The sequence below is a fragment of the Protopterus annectens genome, chromosome 2.part1 (assembly GCF_019279795.1).
Source record: "Protopterus annectens isolate FY-2018-M chromosome 2.part1, PAN1.0, whole genome shotgun sequence".
Classification (NCBI taxonomy): domain Eukaryota; kingdom Metazoa; phylum Chordata; order Ceratodontiformes; family Protopteridae; genus Protopterus; species Protopterus annectens.
In genome coordinates, this window is record NC_056729.1 from 1,458,503,186 (window position 1) to 1,458,517,809 (window position 14,624).

The following is a 14,624-nucleotide window of genomic DNA, read 5'->3' on the forward strand; positions in this document are numbered from 1 at the left end:
TTTTTTGAAGAGTGCTAATGAGGAGCTCTGTTTGACATAGGTAGTCTGTTCCAGAGTATGGGAAGTCTGTGGGACAGGAATCTATCCCTCCAGCATGTTCTGTTGTGTATTGTGGTGACAAGGTTTAGGTCCCTAGAGCGTGTAGCTCAGAGGGATTGGGATTTCTTTAAGTGGATCATGTCCAACAGCTCTGGGTTTGACATAGCTGTGTATGTTAGGCAGAGATCACCTCTGAGTAGGCGATATGCGACAGAGTAAAGCTAGAGTTTTTTGAGACAGTCTGTGTAGGGCATCTGTTTGAGGCCAGTAATCCTCTTTGTGACAACACCAACGTAATCAACAGGATTCGAACCTGTGCAGGGAAACCCCAATGGATTTCAAGTGCATTGCCTTAACCACTCGGCCACGATTACAACACCCACACCCACTCCTACTCCTCCTCTAACCTCTTCAGAAGTCTTAGAGTCATCTGTTCCAGATCTCCCTGCGCAGACTGCACTGGCCCCGGACTTTGCTTCTTTGGAGCTGGTAATGACCTTGAGCTCTTTGGTTGCTTCTGAACCAGAGACCTCCCAGAGCTGTAGATACCCTGTCAGTTCTGGGGGTCAGATAACAGTTCCCAGATGTTTGTGTTTCACTGTTGCAGTCTTTACATTTGGGTAATATGCTGGCAGGTTGCCCTCAGTCGGCCTGAATAACAAAGTCTTCGGTCCTGCGTAGGTTGCTGTCTCCTCTTCCATGCCGTCAGGTCGTCAGGAGTATATAACATGCAGTTGATGCCATTTTAATCAGTCTTTCTTGCGTGCCAGTTGGCCGACTCCTGAAATTTTCGTTTTCGAGTTTCAGAACCGAAGTCTTCAAACTAAAGCTAAGTACCCCACTGGGGAAACTTTTTCTTGCTCCTTACCGATGTCAGTAAAAGTTAATAATTGCATTACTTGTGGGAAGCAAATACCTCATAAGGATTTTCATTTGTCCTGTATTCCTTGCCTAGGCCCTGACCACAACATGCCTTGCTGTCAGTTTTGTGCTAAATTTAACCAACGCACTATTAAGCGTCGGTATATTTTTGCTTCTAAATATTTTGGTTCAAGATTTAACTACCCTGAAATGTCGTCTGTTAGCAATCCGACTACCGGAGTTCACAAAAAACGCAAGGAAAAAGACAGAGACAGACAGTCGAGGTCCAAAACTGATGACGAAGCTTCTCCTAAGCCAGTCGCCGGTTCGCCGATACTCAGTGAGGCATTTTTGCAGCCCCTGATACCCGCTACTTTTGAGTTGCAGGCCTCTGAGACCCATTTGGAGTCCAGTATGCCACGAGATTCGCAAAGTATTGAACCCGCGGATGTCTCTCCCTTGGATGGGTCCGGAGCCACTGTGCAGGCAACAGCTTCTGAGGGTGTTTTCAGGCCTCAACATTTTTATATTAAACCTACGCCATCAACAAAAACAAGGTCAAAAACAACTTCTATGTCTAAAAAAAATGACGCATGAGCCACATGCTCAGATCCCTATGCCTAAAAAAAAATGGTCAAAATGGCTGAGGATTTAATTACCTCAATCAGGAGTATGCAACCCCCCCCCCCCCCCCCCTGTTAAGAGACCTAGGCAAGGCACTGATTATGAATCTTCAGATCAAGTTTCCATTTCTTCTGATTCCTTTTCTGATCAGGAATTTTCTATTCCACCTTATGAGGATTCTGATGTAGAGGAATCCATCCCATCTGCATCTCCTCCCGAGGATTACTCTTTTGGAGAGACTTTGCATACTTTAAGGGAACATTTTCACTGGGACTGTCAGGACTTCTCAGAATCAAAAAAGAGGCTTAGGGATTTCCTTCTTCTTCCTAAACATAGGCCTTTGGCAATACCTCCTGTATTAGACATTGTGGATGATGTATTCTTGGAATCAAGCATGGTTCCTGATTCCTTGCCTCTGGCTCCTAGTAAGCCAGACAGATATTACAGGGTTCCTGACTCCCACAAATTTCTTTTCAAAAATCCTGCTACTGATCCTGAGACTATTTCTCTGGGTCCCATGGGTGTTAAGGCTTCTACAGCCAAAAATCCTACCCCTTCTGATAGAGATTCCAGGGCGCTGGAAAGATGGGGTAAGAAGGCTTATACGTCTGCAACCTTGGCAATCAGGGCTTTAAACTGTCAGTTTCATATGCTTAAATATCAACATCATGTTATGGGCTTACTGAAACAGAAAATTATGTTGATTTCTGATTGTGTGGAAAATAAGGAGTTACAGGATTTATTGCATGCAGCAGAACAGGTTGGAAAGCATACTTTACAATGTGGCTTTGATTCCTTGGAGGCCACTTGTAGGGCCACCGTTACTGGATCTGTGATTTGAAGGCATGCCTGGCTCAAGGAGCATAATCTGCCTGATCATGTTAAAGCTAAATTGTTGGAAGCCCCTTTGCAGCATGATACTCTGTTTGGTAATAAGGCAGAAGAGGTTTTTAAGAAAATGGAAGACAAAGCTAAATCTATGCAAACGGTAAAAGATTTTTTGCAAGTGCAGCCACCCAGGTTCAGTAGGCACTGACCTACTAAAAATTGTTCCTTTCCTGTGTCCACTCAAGGCAAACCCAGGTGCTCAAGTGGCTCCAGATATCAATCACAGGGATCATACAGGTCAAAGCAATGGGGTGCCTCCACCTCCAAATCTGGAGGTAACAAAGCACAACCCTACAGTAAGCAGTCTCAATGACTTTCCTCTACCATCTCCAAGCACTTATCTTTCGACAGCCCCATTGGGGGGAAACTAGCACTTCATGCTCAAAATTGGCAGTTAATTACCCAGGACAAGTGGGTATTAAACAGAGTATCCCAGGGGTACATATTTCATTTCCATACTTTGCCAATTCCAAACAGATGGCTGGATCTGCCACAAAACCAGTGGGCAGAGGCCCAGAAACAAGTCATGTCCCTCATGGATATGGGGGCTATTCAACTGGTACCAGAAAAGGAAAAAGGACAAGGATTTTATTCAAGACTTTTCCTGGTACCCAGAAAAGAATTTATGGCAACCGATATTGGACTTATCGATTCTAAACACATTCTTGGACATTCCAAAATTCAAAAATGCTGACTTTACAACAGCTACTGTCTATGCTAGGCAAGAATGCTTGGTTAGTAACTCTAGACTTAAAAGAGGCATACCTGCAAATCCCAATAAGGGAATCTTTCAGAAGATACCTTCGCTTCAAAGCAGGTTTTTTGCATTACCAATTCTCTGCACTGCCCTTTGGCTTATCTACTGTGCCCAGGGTCTTTACAAAGTGCCTGGCACCAGTAATTGCATTCTGCAGGCAAAGAAACATTCAAATGTATCCTTATCTGGACGATTGTCTCATTCAGGCAGAGGACAAGGACACTCTTCTTCAACATCTGGCATTTGTAAAAAGGCTTCTAGCATGCCTAGGGTATACCAGAAAAGAAAAGAAATCACAACTGGTACCCTCTCAAATAATTGCATTCTTGGGTGCAAGCTGGAATACAACTGCTCAGATGGCTTACCTCATGCCAGACAAACAACTGCATTTGACAACATACTTCAAACAAATTGCAACAAGAACCCAGTTATCTGCAAGACAAATTCTGCAGATTTTGGGGTTCATGGCATCCTGCATTCTACTAATTCCATATGCGAGACTGCATATGAGGAAACTTCAATGGTACCTAAAAAGTTTATGGAGTCAACATTGTTACAGTCTGGAAACAATGATTCCTCTCATTCCCTGCCTACAACAGGAGTTTTTTTGGTGGGCAGAGACGTCACCAAAACAAGGGACTGTCATTCACTCTACCCCCTGCCACCCAAACCTTAACTACAGATGCATCAGACTATGCTCAGGGGGCCCACCTGGCAGGGAGATGTATTCACGGGCAAATGGAGCCCAAACCAAATGCATCTGCATATCAACCAGAAAGAAATGCTAGCTGTTCAGAATGCTCTGACAGCCTTCAAGGACTTACTTTATCCAGGACAACTACTGATAAAGACGGACAACACCACAGTTATGTGGTACATAAACAAGCAGGGGGGTACCCATTCTTACCCCCTTTGCAGACTAGCCATGGCCTTGTGGAACACAGCCTTGACTTACCAAATACATCTTCAAGCTCAGTTCCTGCCAGGAAAGCAAAATACTCTGGCAGGCGACCCAAGCAGAAATCTTATGTACCCGCACGAATGGAAACTGGATCCACAAATCTTCAACACGTTAACACAGAAATGGGGAAACCCAGACATAGATCTATTTGCCTCTCCCCAAAACTATCAGTTGGACAAATTCTGCACAAGAACTCATCACAAAAAAACATGAAAGTGGATGCTCTATCCTTCAGCTGGAAAAAACTTTCAGTCTATGCCTTTCCCCCTCTGCCTCTACTCCCCAAGGTCTTACTAAAAGTCAGACAGGAAAAACCAAAAATGATTTTAATTGCTCCAGACTGGCCTCACCAACACTGGTATCCACTTCTAAGGAATATGTCACACCTTCCTCCGTGGTATTTGCCTCAGACATCTCACCTATTGCCTCAGCAGAACTATCAAATTCTGCACACTCAGCTCCAAACTCTGAATCTTGCAGCATGGCTAATCAACTAATTATTCAAACCAAATCTCTCAGTAAACCTGTGATGGATTTCATTTTGGAAGCCAGAAGGCCTAATACTAGAAAATCTTATGCTGATAAATGGAAGAGATTCTGTGCTTGGAACCAAGCACAGGGAATAGACACAGCAAAGTCCAATATTACTCAGATTTTACAATACTTAACTGAGATGCTTGACAAGAGCCTATCTTTTTCTTCTATAAAAATCCATGCCTCTGCCATCTTGGCTCATTACAACACAGAGCCTCCTCTTTTTTCTCATCCACTGCTAAAACAGTGTCTCAGAGGGGCCAAAAATTTAAGGCCTCCCAGGAGAGAGCCAACTCCTGCATGGGACCTCAATTTTATGCTGGAAAAATTCACCCTACCTCCTTTTGAACCAGCAGTTACTGCAGATATAAAATTTCTTTCTTGGAAGACAGCTTTTCTTTTGGCAGTCACTTCAGCTAGAAGGGTTTCAGAACTACAGGCTCTCATGGCAGTGGAGCCTTTCATTATATTTTACCCGGACAGGGTGACCCTCAGGACCAATCCTTCCTTTATGCCTAAGGTGGTATCCAGTGTGGCTCTTAACCAAACCATTCACCTGCCAACCTTTTCCCCAAATCCGCAGAACAAGGGAGAGCAGATTCTGCATTCATTGGATGTATGCAGACAACTAAGATTCTACTTAAACAGGACAAAATCTCTAAGAAAGTCTGAGCAACTACTGGTAGCATTTGCTGCAGGATCAGAGGGGAAGGCTATATCAAAGCAGACTATTTCTAAATGGATAAGCCACTGCATTCATTTCTGCTATTTGCACCATGGTAAACCTGTGCCCAAGGGGATCAGGTCCCATTCCACCAGGGCTGCCTCTACTTCAGCAGCTTTTCTCAGAGGGGTCCCAAACCAAAGACATTCTAGAAGCTGCTCCTTGGAGCTCTGTTCATACGTTCACAAAGCATTACCATTTACCTCTCTTCTCTAAAGCCAGGGCAGGCTTTGCCACTGCAGTCTTGCAGGGCCTTATAGCTGCTCCTAATGCTGTTTAATTCCATCCTCCCATCCATAGCTTTGGGATTCTACCCAAATGTAATGACTGCAACAGTGAAACATGAAGAACATAGTACAGTTGTGTACACTTACCATAAATGTAGATGTTCTAGTCTATTCACTGTTGCAGTCCGGGTTACCCACCCGCCATCCTCCATTCTATACCTTTTCTTTCCTTCACTATACTCAAAAGCCTTTGTGGTGTATTTGCTTTTAGTTGAAGGTAAATTTTATGTTTCTAAGGTGCATTTATATATTTACTGTTTATTTATATATATATTTGATCCCCCTTTGTGGGGCACCTGACATCTGGGGCAAGAAAAACTGATTAAAATGGCATTGGCTGCATGTTTTATACCCCTGACGACCTGATGTCATGGAAGAGGAGACAGCAACTGACGCAGTACCCAATATTTTGTTATTCAGGCCGACTGAGGGCAACCTGCCAGCAGATTACCCAAATGTAATGACTGCAACAGTGAATACACTCGAAGATCTACATTTATGGTAAGCGTACACAACTGTACTTTTTTTGGAGCCATCCCTGATTCTTGGAGCTTCAGTTTGAGTTAGTTTGGCTCCAGCTTTGGTCTCAAAGGTCGGTTCTTCAGAGCAGGGAGTGACCCTGGTTCTGAGGCAGTCCATCTCAGTTCCGGGCTCCCTTGCCTCTTCAGGGGAGCCAGCCTTCAAGGTTGTGCAGAAGGTCCTTTCTCTCTTGCAGAGACTCAGTTGGCACCCTCCTTCTCGGAACAGGTACCCCCCCTCTAGTTCAGTTACTGCTCCTACCTCTCCACTGGGACATAGGGTGCTGAAGCCTCAGGTTTCACAGGCTCAAGTACTTTCATCTTCTGATACCTCCCCAGATTATCTCCATGAGGAGGTCCCTCAGAAAGAAAAGTGCAATGGGAAGCACTTGGATTCTTCCCAGGAATCAGTTATAGAGGACACAGATTTTGATGAGGGGGAATGGTCCCCACTGTTGCCTCCTGAAGATGTCTCATTTGCAGACATCTTGGAAATTTTAAAACAGAGAGGTGTCTGGAAGTCCCAAAAACCTTCCTCTGAGGAATCTGTTTACCTGCAGGCATTCAGTACCCACTTGTCTACCTTTTGAGTGACTCCACCTGCTGATAAACTATTCAACTGATTTCACAATGGGTGTGAAAGGCTCCAGACACCATCAAGCCCATCCCCAAAAGACCTGATAAAATATGTCCACCCCCGAAGGTAAACAGTTCTCGGCCAAGGGGTTGGCTGAGGATGCTATGGTTGCAGTGGCCACCACTAAAAAGGAACTTGCTGAGGAGAGTTCCTCTGTCCATCCACCCAACAGAGAGTCTTGGGCTATGGACAGATTTGGGGAGTGGGTCTACACTTCACTGACCTTCACCATAAGGTCTTTGAATTTTTTGGCACATTTCAAGAGACGCCAATGGGATCTGATTAAGGAATTGTCAGACACCCTGGTGGGAGCTGTAGTTGAGTGTGTTCAGGAGAAAGTGGCTTCCCAGTTAGCCACCCTGGAGTATGTGTCCAATTCGTCCATGAGGCTGATTGTCCATACAGCCAATGGGACATCCAGAGCTGTAGGTACAGGTGTAGCCATACGAAGACATGCGTGGATGTGCCTATGTGACTTTGCAGAACCATTTACGTCTTCGTTCATCAATGCTGCTTTTGACAGAACATCCTTGTTTGGCCCTAAAGTAAAATAAACTGTATCCACATGTGAGAAGGATGATAAGACCCTTTCATATGTGGGTGTATGTTTCTCTGCCCCCAGAGGTCCTTTTCCATGAACCAAAAGAGTAGTGGGAAAATGTGGTTCTAAAAATCCCAAGGGCCTTTCCAAGACATCCATGGAGGGAATTCTCCCAGGGGCAGAGGGGGGAACCAAAACAGAAGACACCATCCTTGTGACAGAGGTTGTCCGTAAAATCAGGGCTTCAGGGATTCCTTCCCAGGAAAGCCCTTTCAGCATTCCAGAAGTGAGACCCAATTGTTTTCCTCTGGAGGCAGTCAGGGAAAGCTTATCTTTGCACCTAAATGCCTGGCTAAATATATCAACAGATGCCTGGGTGCAACGGATAATTTCCAGAGGCTATATCATTCCCTTTTCTTGCCCTCCTCCTCTACTAAAGAAAATCCCCAATATTCCACCCAATCAGAGGGATTCAGCAGTGCAAGAAATCCAAAAACTGCTGAACAAAAGAGTCATCCAAGAAGTCCCGCCAGACCAGAAAAGATCCAGAACCTACTCAAGATTCTTTTTAGTGCCAAAAAAGACAGGGGACTGGAGAACCATTTTGGATCTCAGTGTGCTGAACAAATCTGTTCAGCAAATGAAGTTCCGGATGGTCATGGCACAGTCTGTTCTTCCCTTCTTGAAGCAAGATGACTGGATGTGCTCAATAGATCTTCAGGATGTGTATTACCATATAAAGGTAGACAAATGCTCCAGAAAGTTCCTCCAGTTCTGGCTGGGGGCCAGTCATTACCAATTCAGAGTACTGCCCTTTGGTCTCACCACAGCCCCCAGGGTGTTCACCAAATGCATGGCAGTAGTAGCAGCTCACTTGAGACTGCAAGAATTCTGAGTGTTTCCGTACTTAGACCACTGCCCCATAACCGCTTCAACAAAGCATCAGTTAATGGTAGCCAGAAGTTGCACTCTCGATATCCATGCCCACCTGGGGATTACAGTGAATCTTGATAAATCTCATTTAACTCCCAACACAAAATTTAGAATTCATACGGGCTGTACTGAATAATCGAACAATAGCATCCCTTCCACCAGAAAGTTTTCAGAGAATAGTGGTATAAGTACAAAATATAATCTGCAGAAAGAGGGTTCCAGCTCAACTAGTCCTGCAGGCTCTAGGGTCCATGGCAGCTTCAATAACTCTAGTACCTTAGCCAGGTAACATATGACAATTCTACAGTGGCTACTAGCTTCCCAGTGGTCTATCCTCCATCAACCCCTGTCAGACCAAATCCTGATCACCGATTGTTGCAAAACAGATCTCCTTTGTTAGGTACATTCCGATCAAATTCTCCATGGTCATCCTTTTGTTCTCCCAGAGCCCATGGCCATAATGACCACAGATGCCTCCTAGATGGGGTTGGGGGCATTATCTGGACAAGACAGTCCAAGGTACTTGGTCCCCCCCTTAGAGGCCAACTTGTACATCAATGTCCTGGAGCTAAGAGCAGTGCTTCTTGCATTCAGGTTTTTCAAACAGCTCTTCTTCAGGAGACTATTGCAATTGAAGCAGACAATGTCAGTGGTTTGGTACATCAACAAGCAGGGAGGAACCAAGTCTTATCCCCTTTGTTGAGAATGGGCGATCTCTTCCAACCGTTTTCTAATAGCAACGCACATTCCAGGAGTTCCAGTGTAATTGCAGACAAGCTGAGCAGATGCATTCTTCAGCCTCATGAGTGGTTTCTCAGTGTAGAAGTGGCAAAAGTGATATTCCATCATTGGGGTCAACCTTGCTGTGACTTATTTGCTTCCCCCTTAAACAAGTGCAACAATTACTTTGCCTCGATTCCTCCTCCGGGGTAGTCACTCAGAGACCCTCTGCTCCACAATTGGCCCCCGGTCTCCTGTATGCTTTTCCCCTGATACCTCTAATTCCCAAATTCTTAGAGAACACACTCAGGTTGAAGAGCACAGTAATCCTAATTGCACCCTTTTGGCCTCAACAGATTTGGTTCCTCTTTCTTTGGCCTTATCTGATTCAACAACCTTGGATTCTGGACCCAGTTCTGGAACTTCTGTCCCATCCAGATTTGTTCACCCAGACATTTTAAACCTGAAGCTGACAGTGGTTCCTCCAATTCCACTAGTTGACAGGCGTCCTAATATTTTCTCCCCAGTACGACATTCTCTTGCTGGCTCATAAATCTTCCACTTGAAAACTATACTGCAGTAAGTGGAAGTGATTTAACATTTGGGCCCATAAAAAACAAATAAATCCCTTTTCTGCTTCCATTGAGCAGGTGTTAGACTTTGTAGCCTCTTTTTTCAATGCTGGAGCTTCCCCTTCCACCATCAGTTTACAGTTGACTGCAATCTCTAATTTTATTGCTGGATGGGAAGAACATTCTTTAACCTCTCATAGGCTTTGTATGAATCATTTGTAAGGGGTGCACTTTTGTTAAAACCTCTGTTCAAAGACCCTACTCCTCCTAGGGATCTAAACTTAGTACTACAGGCCATAATTCATTCCCCCTTTGAACCCTCTGCAGAATGTGATCTGAAATTTTTGTCTTGGAAGACACCATTTCAGTAGCCATTACTTCTGCCAGGAGGATTTCAGAGATCCAGGTCTTATTGTCTGATCCTCATTACCTGATTTTCCATAAGGATAGGGTATCTTTACGAACAAACCCATCATTTCTACCCAAGTTAGTATCAGAGGCTGGCATCAATCAGGCAATTAATTTACCAGTTTTCTTTCCTAATCATTCCAACAAAGGAGAATGTGCTTTACATTTACTAGGTATCCACAGACAATTACATTTCTACCTTTACAGAACCAAAGACATTAGAAAGTCAAGTGAACTGTTTGTTTCATTTTCCAGTACAAAGTTGGGTAAAGCAGTCAGCAAGATTACTCTTACCAAGTGGTTGAAAGATATAATTTCATTCATTTATGATAAAAATAAATTAACCTTGCCTAAGCTCATCAAAGCACATTCTACAAGGTCTATAGCCACTTCAGCAGTTTTCCAATCTAGAGCTTCAATGGATGGCTTCTCCCTATACCTTTATTACTCATTACAAACTGGACTTGGTCTCTAGGGGAAGATCATTCTTTGGCTTGATGGTGCTCAGGAACATCCTTCTGTGAGTCCACCCAAGATTTTAGGTAGCTGGGGACTCTGTCCCATCTGTCAAGGATAAAATGAAGATTGACAACATCAGATAAAGAAGTTATGTACTCACCAGAACGTTCCTTGTCTCTTGTCTTTCTTCATTTATCCTTGACTTCCCTCCCTCCATACCCTGACCTCAAAGAATTTTTTGGTGGAGCTGATCATATATCCTTGAACTATTATGGTTATTCAAGCACATTAGATAAGGCTTGTATCTGGCTTACTATATATGAGTGTATATATATATATATATATATATATATATATATATATATATATATATATATATATATATATATATATATATATATATATATATATATATATATTCACTTCAAAACACTGAAAACACAAAACACTGAAAATGAGAAAACTTCATAATATAGAAGACCAAAACACTGTAAACTTCAAAACACTGTAAACTTCAAAACACTGAAACTCAAAACACTGAAAACACATATCATACATATACTGAGTTTAAACAACATAAATCATAGCACTTTCTACCAAGTGTAAGCAGGGGGGGGCAAGCCCTCCTGCACCCCCCCATGTGCAGTCTTGGAGATGATATATATAAGTAGCAGGGGGTGTGGGGGGGTGCAGGGGTGCTTGCATCTTACATTTGGTGGAAAGTGCTATGATTTATGTTGTTTAAAGTCAGTATATGTATGATATGTGTTTTTAGTGTTTTGAGTTTCAGTGTTTTGAGTTTAAGATTTTGAAGTTTCAGTGTTTTGGTTTCAGTGTTTTGTGTTTCAGTGTTTTGTTATGAAGTGAATCCATATATATATATATATGTGTATATATATATATATATATATATATATATATATATATATATGTATATATATATATATATATATATATATATAAATATGTATGTATATATATATATATATATATATATATATATATATATATATATATATATATATATATATGTATATATGTTTTATGTTTCTATACTTTCTGCAAATTTGATCGGAGGTAATTGAGAGCGAGGGATTCTGGGTAGATGTGAAGCTCGATAGTTTTTGTTGGTGCGAGCTGTAGTAGTGGCCAAGTTGGTTCTGATATTGGAACCAAAACCATTTGTTATGGATAAATGAAGAAGGACAACACAGATGGAACATTATGGTGAGTACATAACTTATTTTTATGTTGGGAAAAGGTAGTAAGAAGAAGGTAATAGGGTTAAGGTACATAACAGGGACAAACAAGCATATAAACAAGACTCACAGGGGAGGTGCTGAAGCAGTCAGTGATGTGAAAGACAATTGTGAATGTGGAATTGGTCACACACAGTGGAAGAAAAATGGTGATGGGAAGGAATGTACAAAGAAACAGGGTGGGTGTAGACACAAAATGGAGTGGAGCACTGGGATGGTGGATAGGATGGGGGAGCAGTTTCACTTCCTGTCAGACATGACCTAGTGAGAGATTATTCCCATCCTGGACTCCTTCGCCACTGGGCTGTGTCTCTGACATTAATGCCAGTGTTGGGCAGGGATATGACCCCATGAGCTGCTGGAGAATCCAGATGCTCACTTATAATGTCACCACCATTTCATCCATCTGCCGCTGGGTGACATATGTGTCACCTCCACTATGGCTGGTTCCTGCAAGTCTTATTGCAGCATCTTCCTGAGCCGGAGAGGTTGGAGGTGGCGGTGGCAGCTGGGGACACCATTGGCTGTGATGTTGCTGATGTAGTAGCTATTGGTAGTGTGTCAGCAGGCCTGGATGGGGGGGCAGGGCTGCTGGTCTGGATGCTGCTCCATATAAAGTAAAATAAAGGAAGAAAACAACGTAAAAAATGTACGTAGTGGAAAGGATAACAAGAAAGAGTGAGTGAGAGAAAAATAAAAATGCTGTGAAAATATGCAGGTGCGACATTATCTGACCACTTCACCTGGGGTAATACAAAGGTCAGGAAACAACCACCCTAGTGTGACAATGATATGCTTATATACAACTCATAGGGGACTTTTTAACTCCCAACGTTCATCACCTCTAATGCCAAAGGCACTTCATGTACATGCTGAGCTACAACAGCAATCTTAGAAAAGCCTTCAGAGACACAGTAATTACATGTCACACACTTGTAGAATGAAAGACTAAAAGATACAACCTGAAATCATCTGTATAGTGAAAGACTTGTCACATACATGAAGAGCTACAGCAGCAGCATTCATAAAAAAACATTAAGGGAAATGCACAGTAATCGTGTACATCATACATTTGCAGAATAAAAGAATAGAAGTGGCAAAAATGGTGCCTCAGGACACCTCCTTTGGGATTTAAACTCCTTATCCAAGGTCACAGTTGGCAGCGTAATAGCTTGCAAAGAGAATTACTTGTAAATTTTTGGACACACACAATTTCATCAGTGCCAACTGCTATGCAACAATGTTCAGCTCATTTGCATGGCCAATGGTGGAAAAAGCTAATTTAAGTAGTCTCTGATAGTGGTTGTACATAACAGAGGGAGGTGTGAATTATGACAGCACAGCCTATTGCTGTACAAAGAGAAGTAGCAGTGCTTGTCAGTTCTCCCCATGCTTCTACAATGCTCTACACAATACCCCAAACAGAGTGCCAGAAATATAATGAAAAAATAACTACACCTAATATACCTGAATGAACAAAAATACACTTCTCAATTTAACAGTGCTGTTAGCATTGACAGCTGAGGGGGAGGGGGACCTGAAACCAGAGCCATCATCAGCTGCATTCTAAAATGCCAATGATTAACATGATGAGCTACTTGGACAAAACAATAGTAATCCAAGACTGTACATATACAAAGAAAAAAATGCTACTCAGGCATATATATTTCCCTTACTGTAAGTGAAGGAAGCAAGGCTATTGACAGAGTGTCTAGCACAAATGTTCACCCACAAAAAAAATGTTGCTCATACTTATCACTTTTATTTATTTATCTGTCTTTGTTGACTGGGAAAGCCAGGCTAAGTAGAGCCTATTTTCAGCAGAGGATCTAGAAGAAAATATCCATAGCAATATAATATTAACAAGTAAATTTCAGAGAGTTCTAAAAAAAAAAAAAAAGAAACAGCTATAGTTCTCTGAAAAAGCAAACATAATTGCAAACCAGGTATATACTTATGTCATGTTTAATCTTGTACTTGAATACTGAGACAGACCCCCTCAAGTTAACTGTATCAAAACATGGGTGGGAGGTTGGCATAATGGTTAAAGTGTTTACCTTATAAACACAAGGTGCAGGGTTTGATTCTGACATGGGGTAATTGGCTAGGCTTATAATAACCCACATGGGCAGTTAGCCTAGTACTAATCTATGAATCTATGAATCTATACATGGGCAGAACTGAACCCACAGGAATCATCACATTGCGGGAGTATAGTCTTAACTTGAGCCAGTTGTCCAAAAATATACCGGGATGCACACACACAAATGGCCAACAGTCATACTACTGCCTTTGAAGTAGGGAAGTTGTGACAGTGATTTATGAAAGCTATACTGTATGAAACTGAATCTGTAGTGGTTCTAATATTAAAACCTGTACATTCTAAACCAAGTAAACTCATCCTGGTGATTTCTTAGGTGCTCCAGTCTTGTCCTGTGAAACTGCCTATTCTCTTCAATTTCTTCTGGGGACCATGGAAGAGAAAAACAGCAGTGTGTAAGATCTGTGGATGACATGCACTGGCAGGCTGCATGTGCAGCTGAAATAATTTGTACTTACAGTATATAGGTGGTACCTGCTACCTAACTTTTTCCTCCCATGGGCCTAGAAGGCAAGGATTATGATGCCTAAAGTCATTATAATAGCTATCCATTGGGTAGAATGCCAGTTGCACGAGCGACAGTCTGGGATAAACTACTCCAGGCTTTAGTGTTATACTGAGTCCCTGATTGCCCTTCTGCAGGACTGTAATCCTGATGGAGGAGGTAGAGAAAAATTTTGGTCTTCACCACACTAACTTTTCACTCCAAAAGAATGACCACCCTCTGTTTTTCCAACCATGATGTCTCACCTTGAGTAATCACAGGGAATTATTGGCAGAAAACTGGTGCTCAAAGCAGGT

The 14,624-nt window shown here is 42.5% G+C and overlaps 1 non-coding gene across 1 annotated transcript; it reads right to left on the bottom strand.

Annotated features, from left to right (window-relative positions):
• Positions 1 to 331: 331 nt before the first annotated feature.
• On the bottom strand, positions 332 to 413 carry TRNAS-UGA. Its single transcript has one exon. It is a non-coding gene; the product is annotated as a tRNA-Ser (tRNA).
• Positions 414 to 14,624: the final 14,211 nt, after the last annotated feature.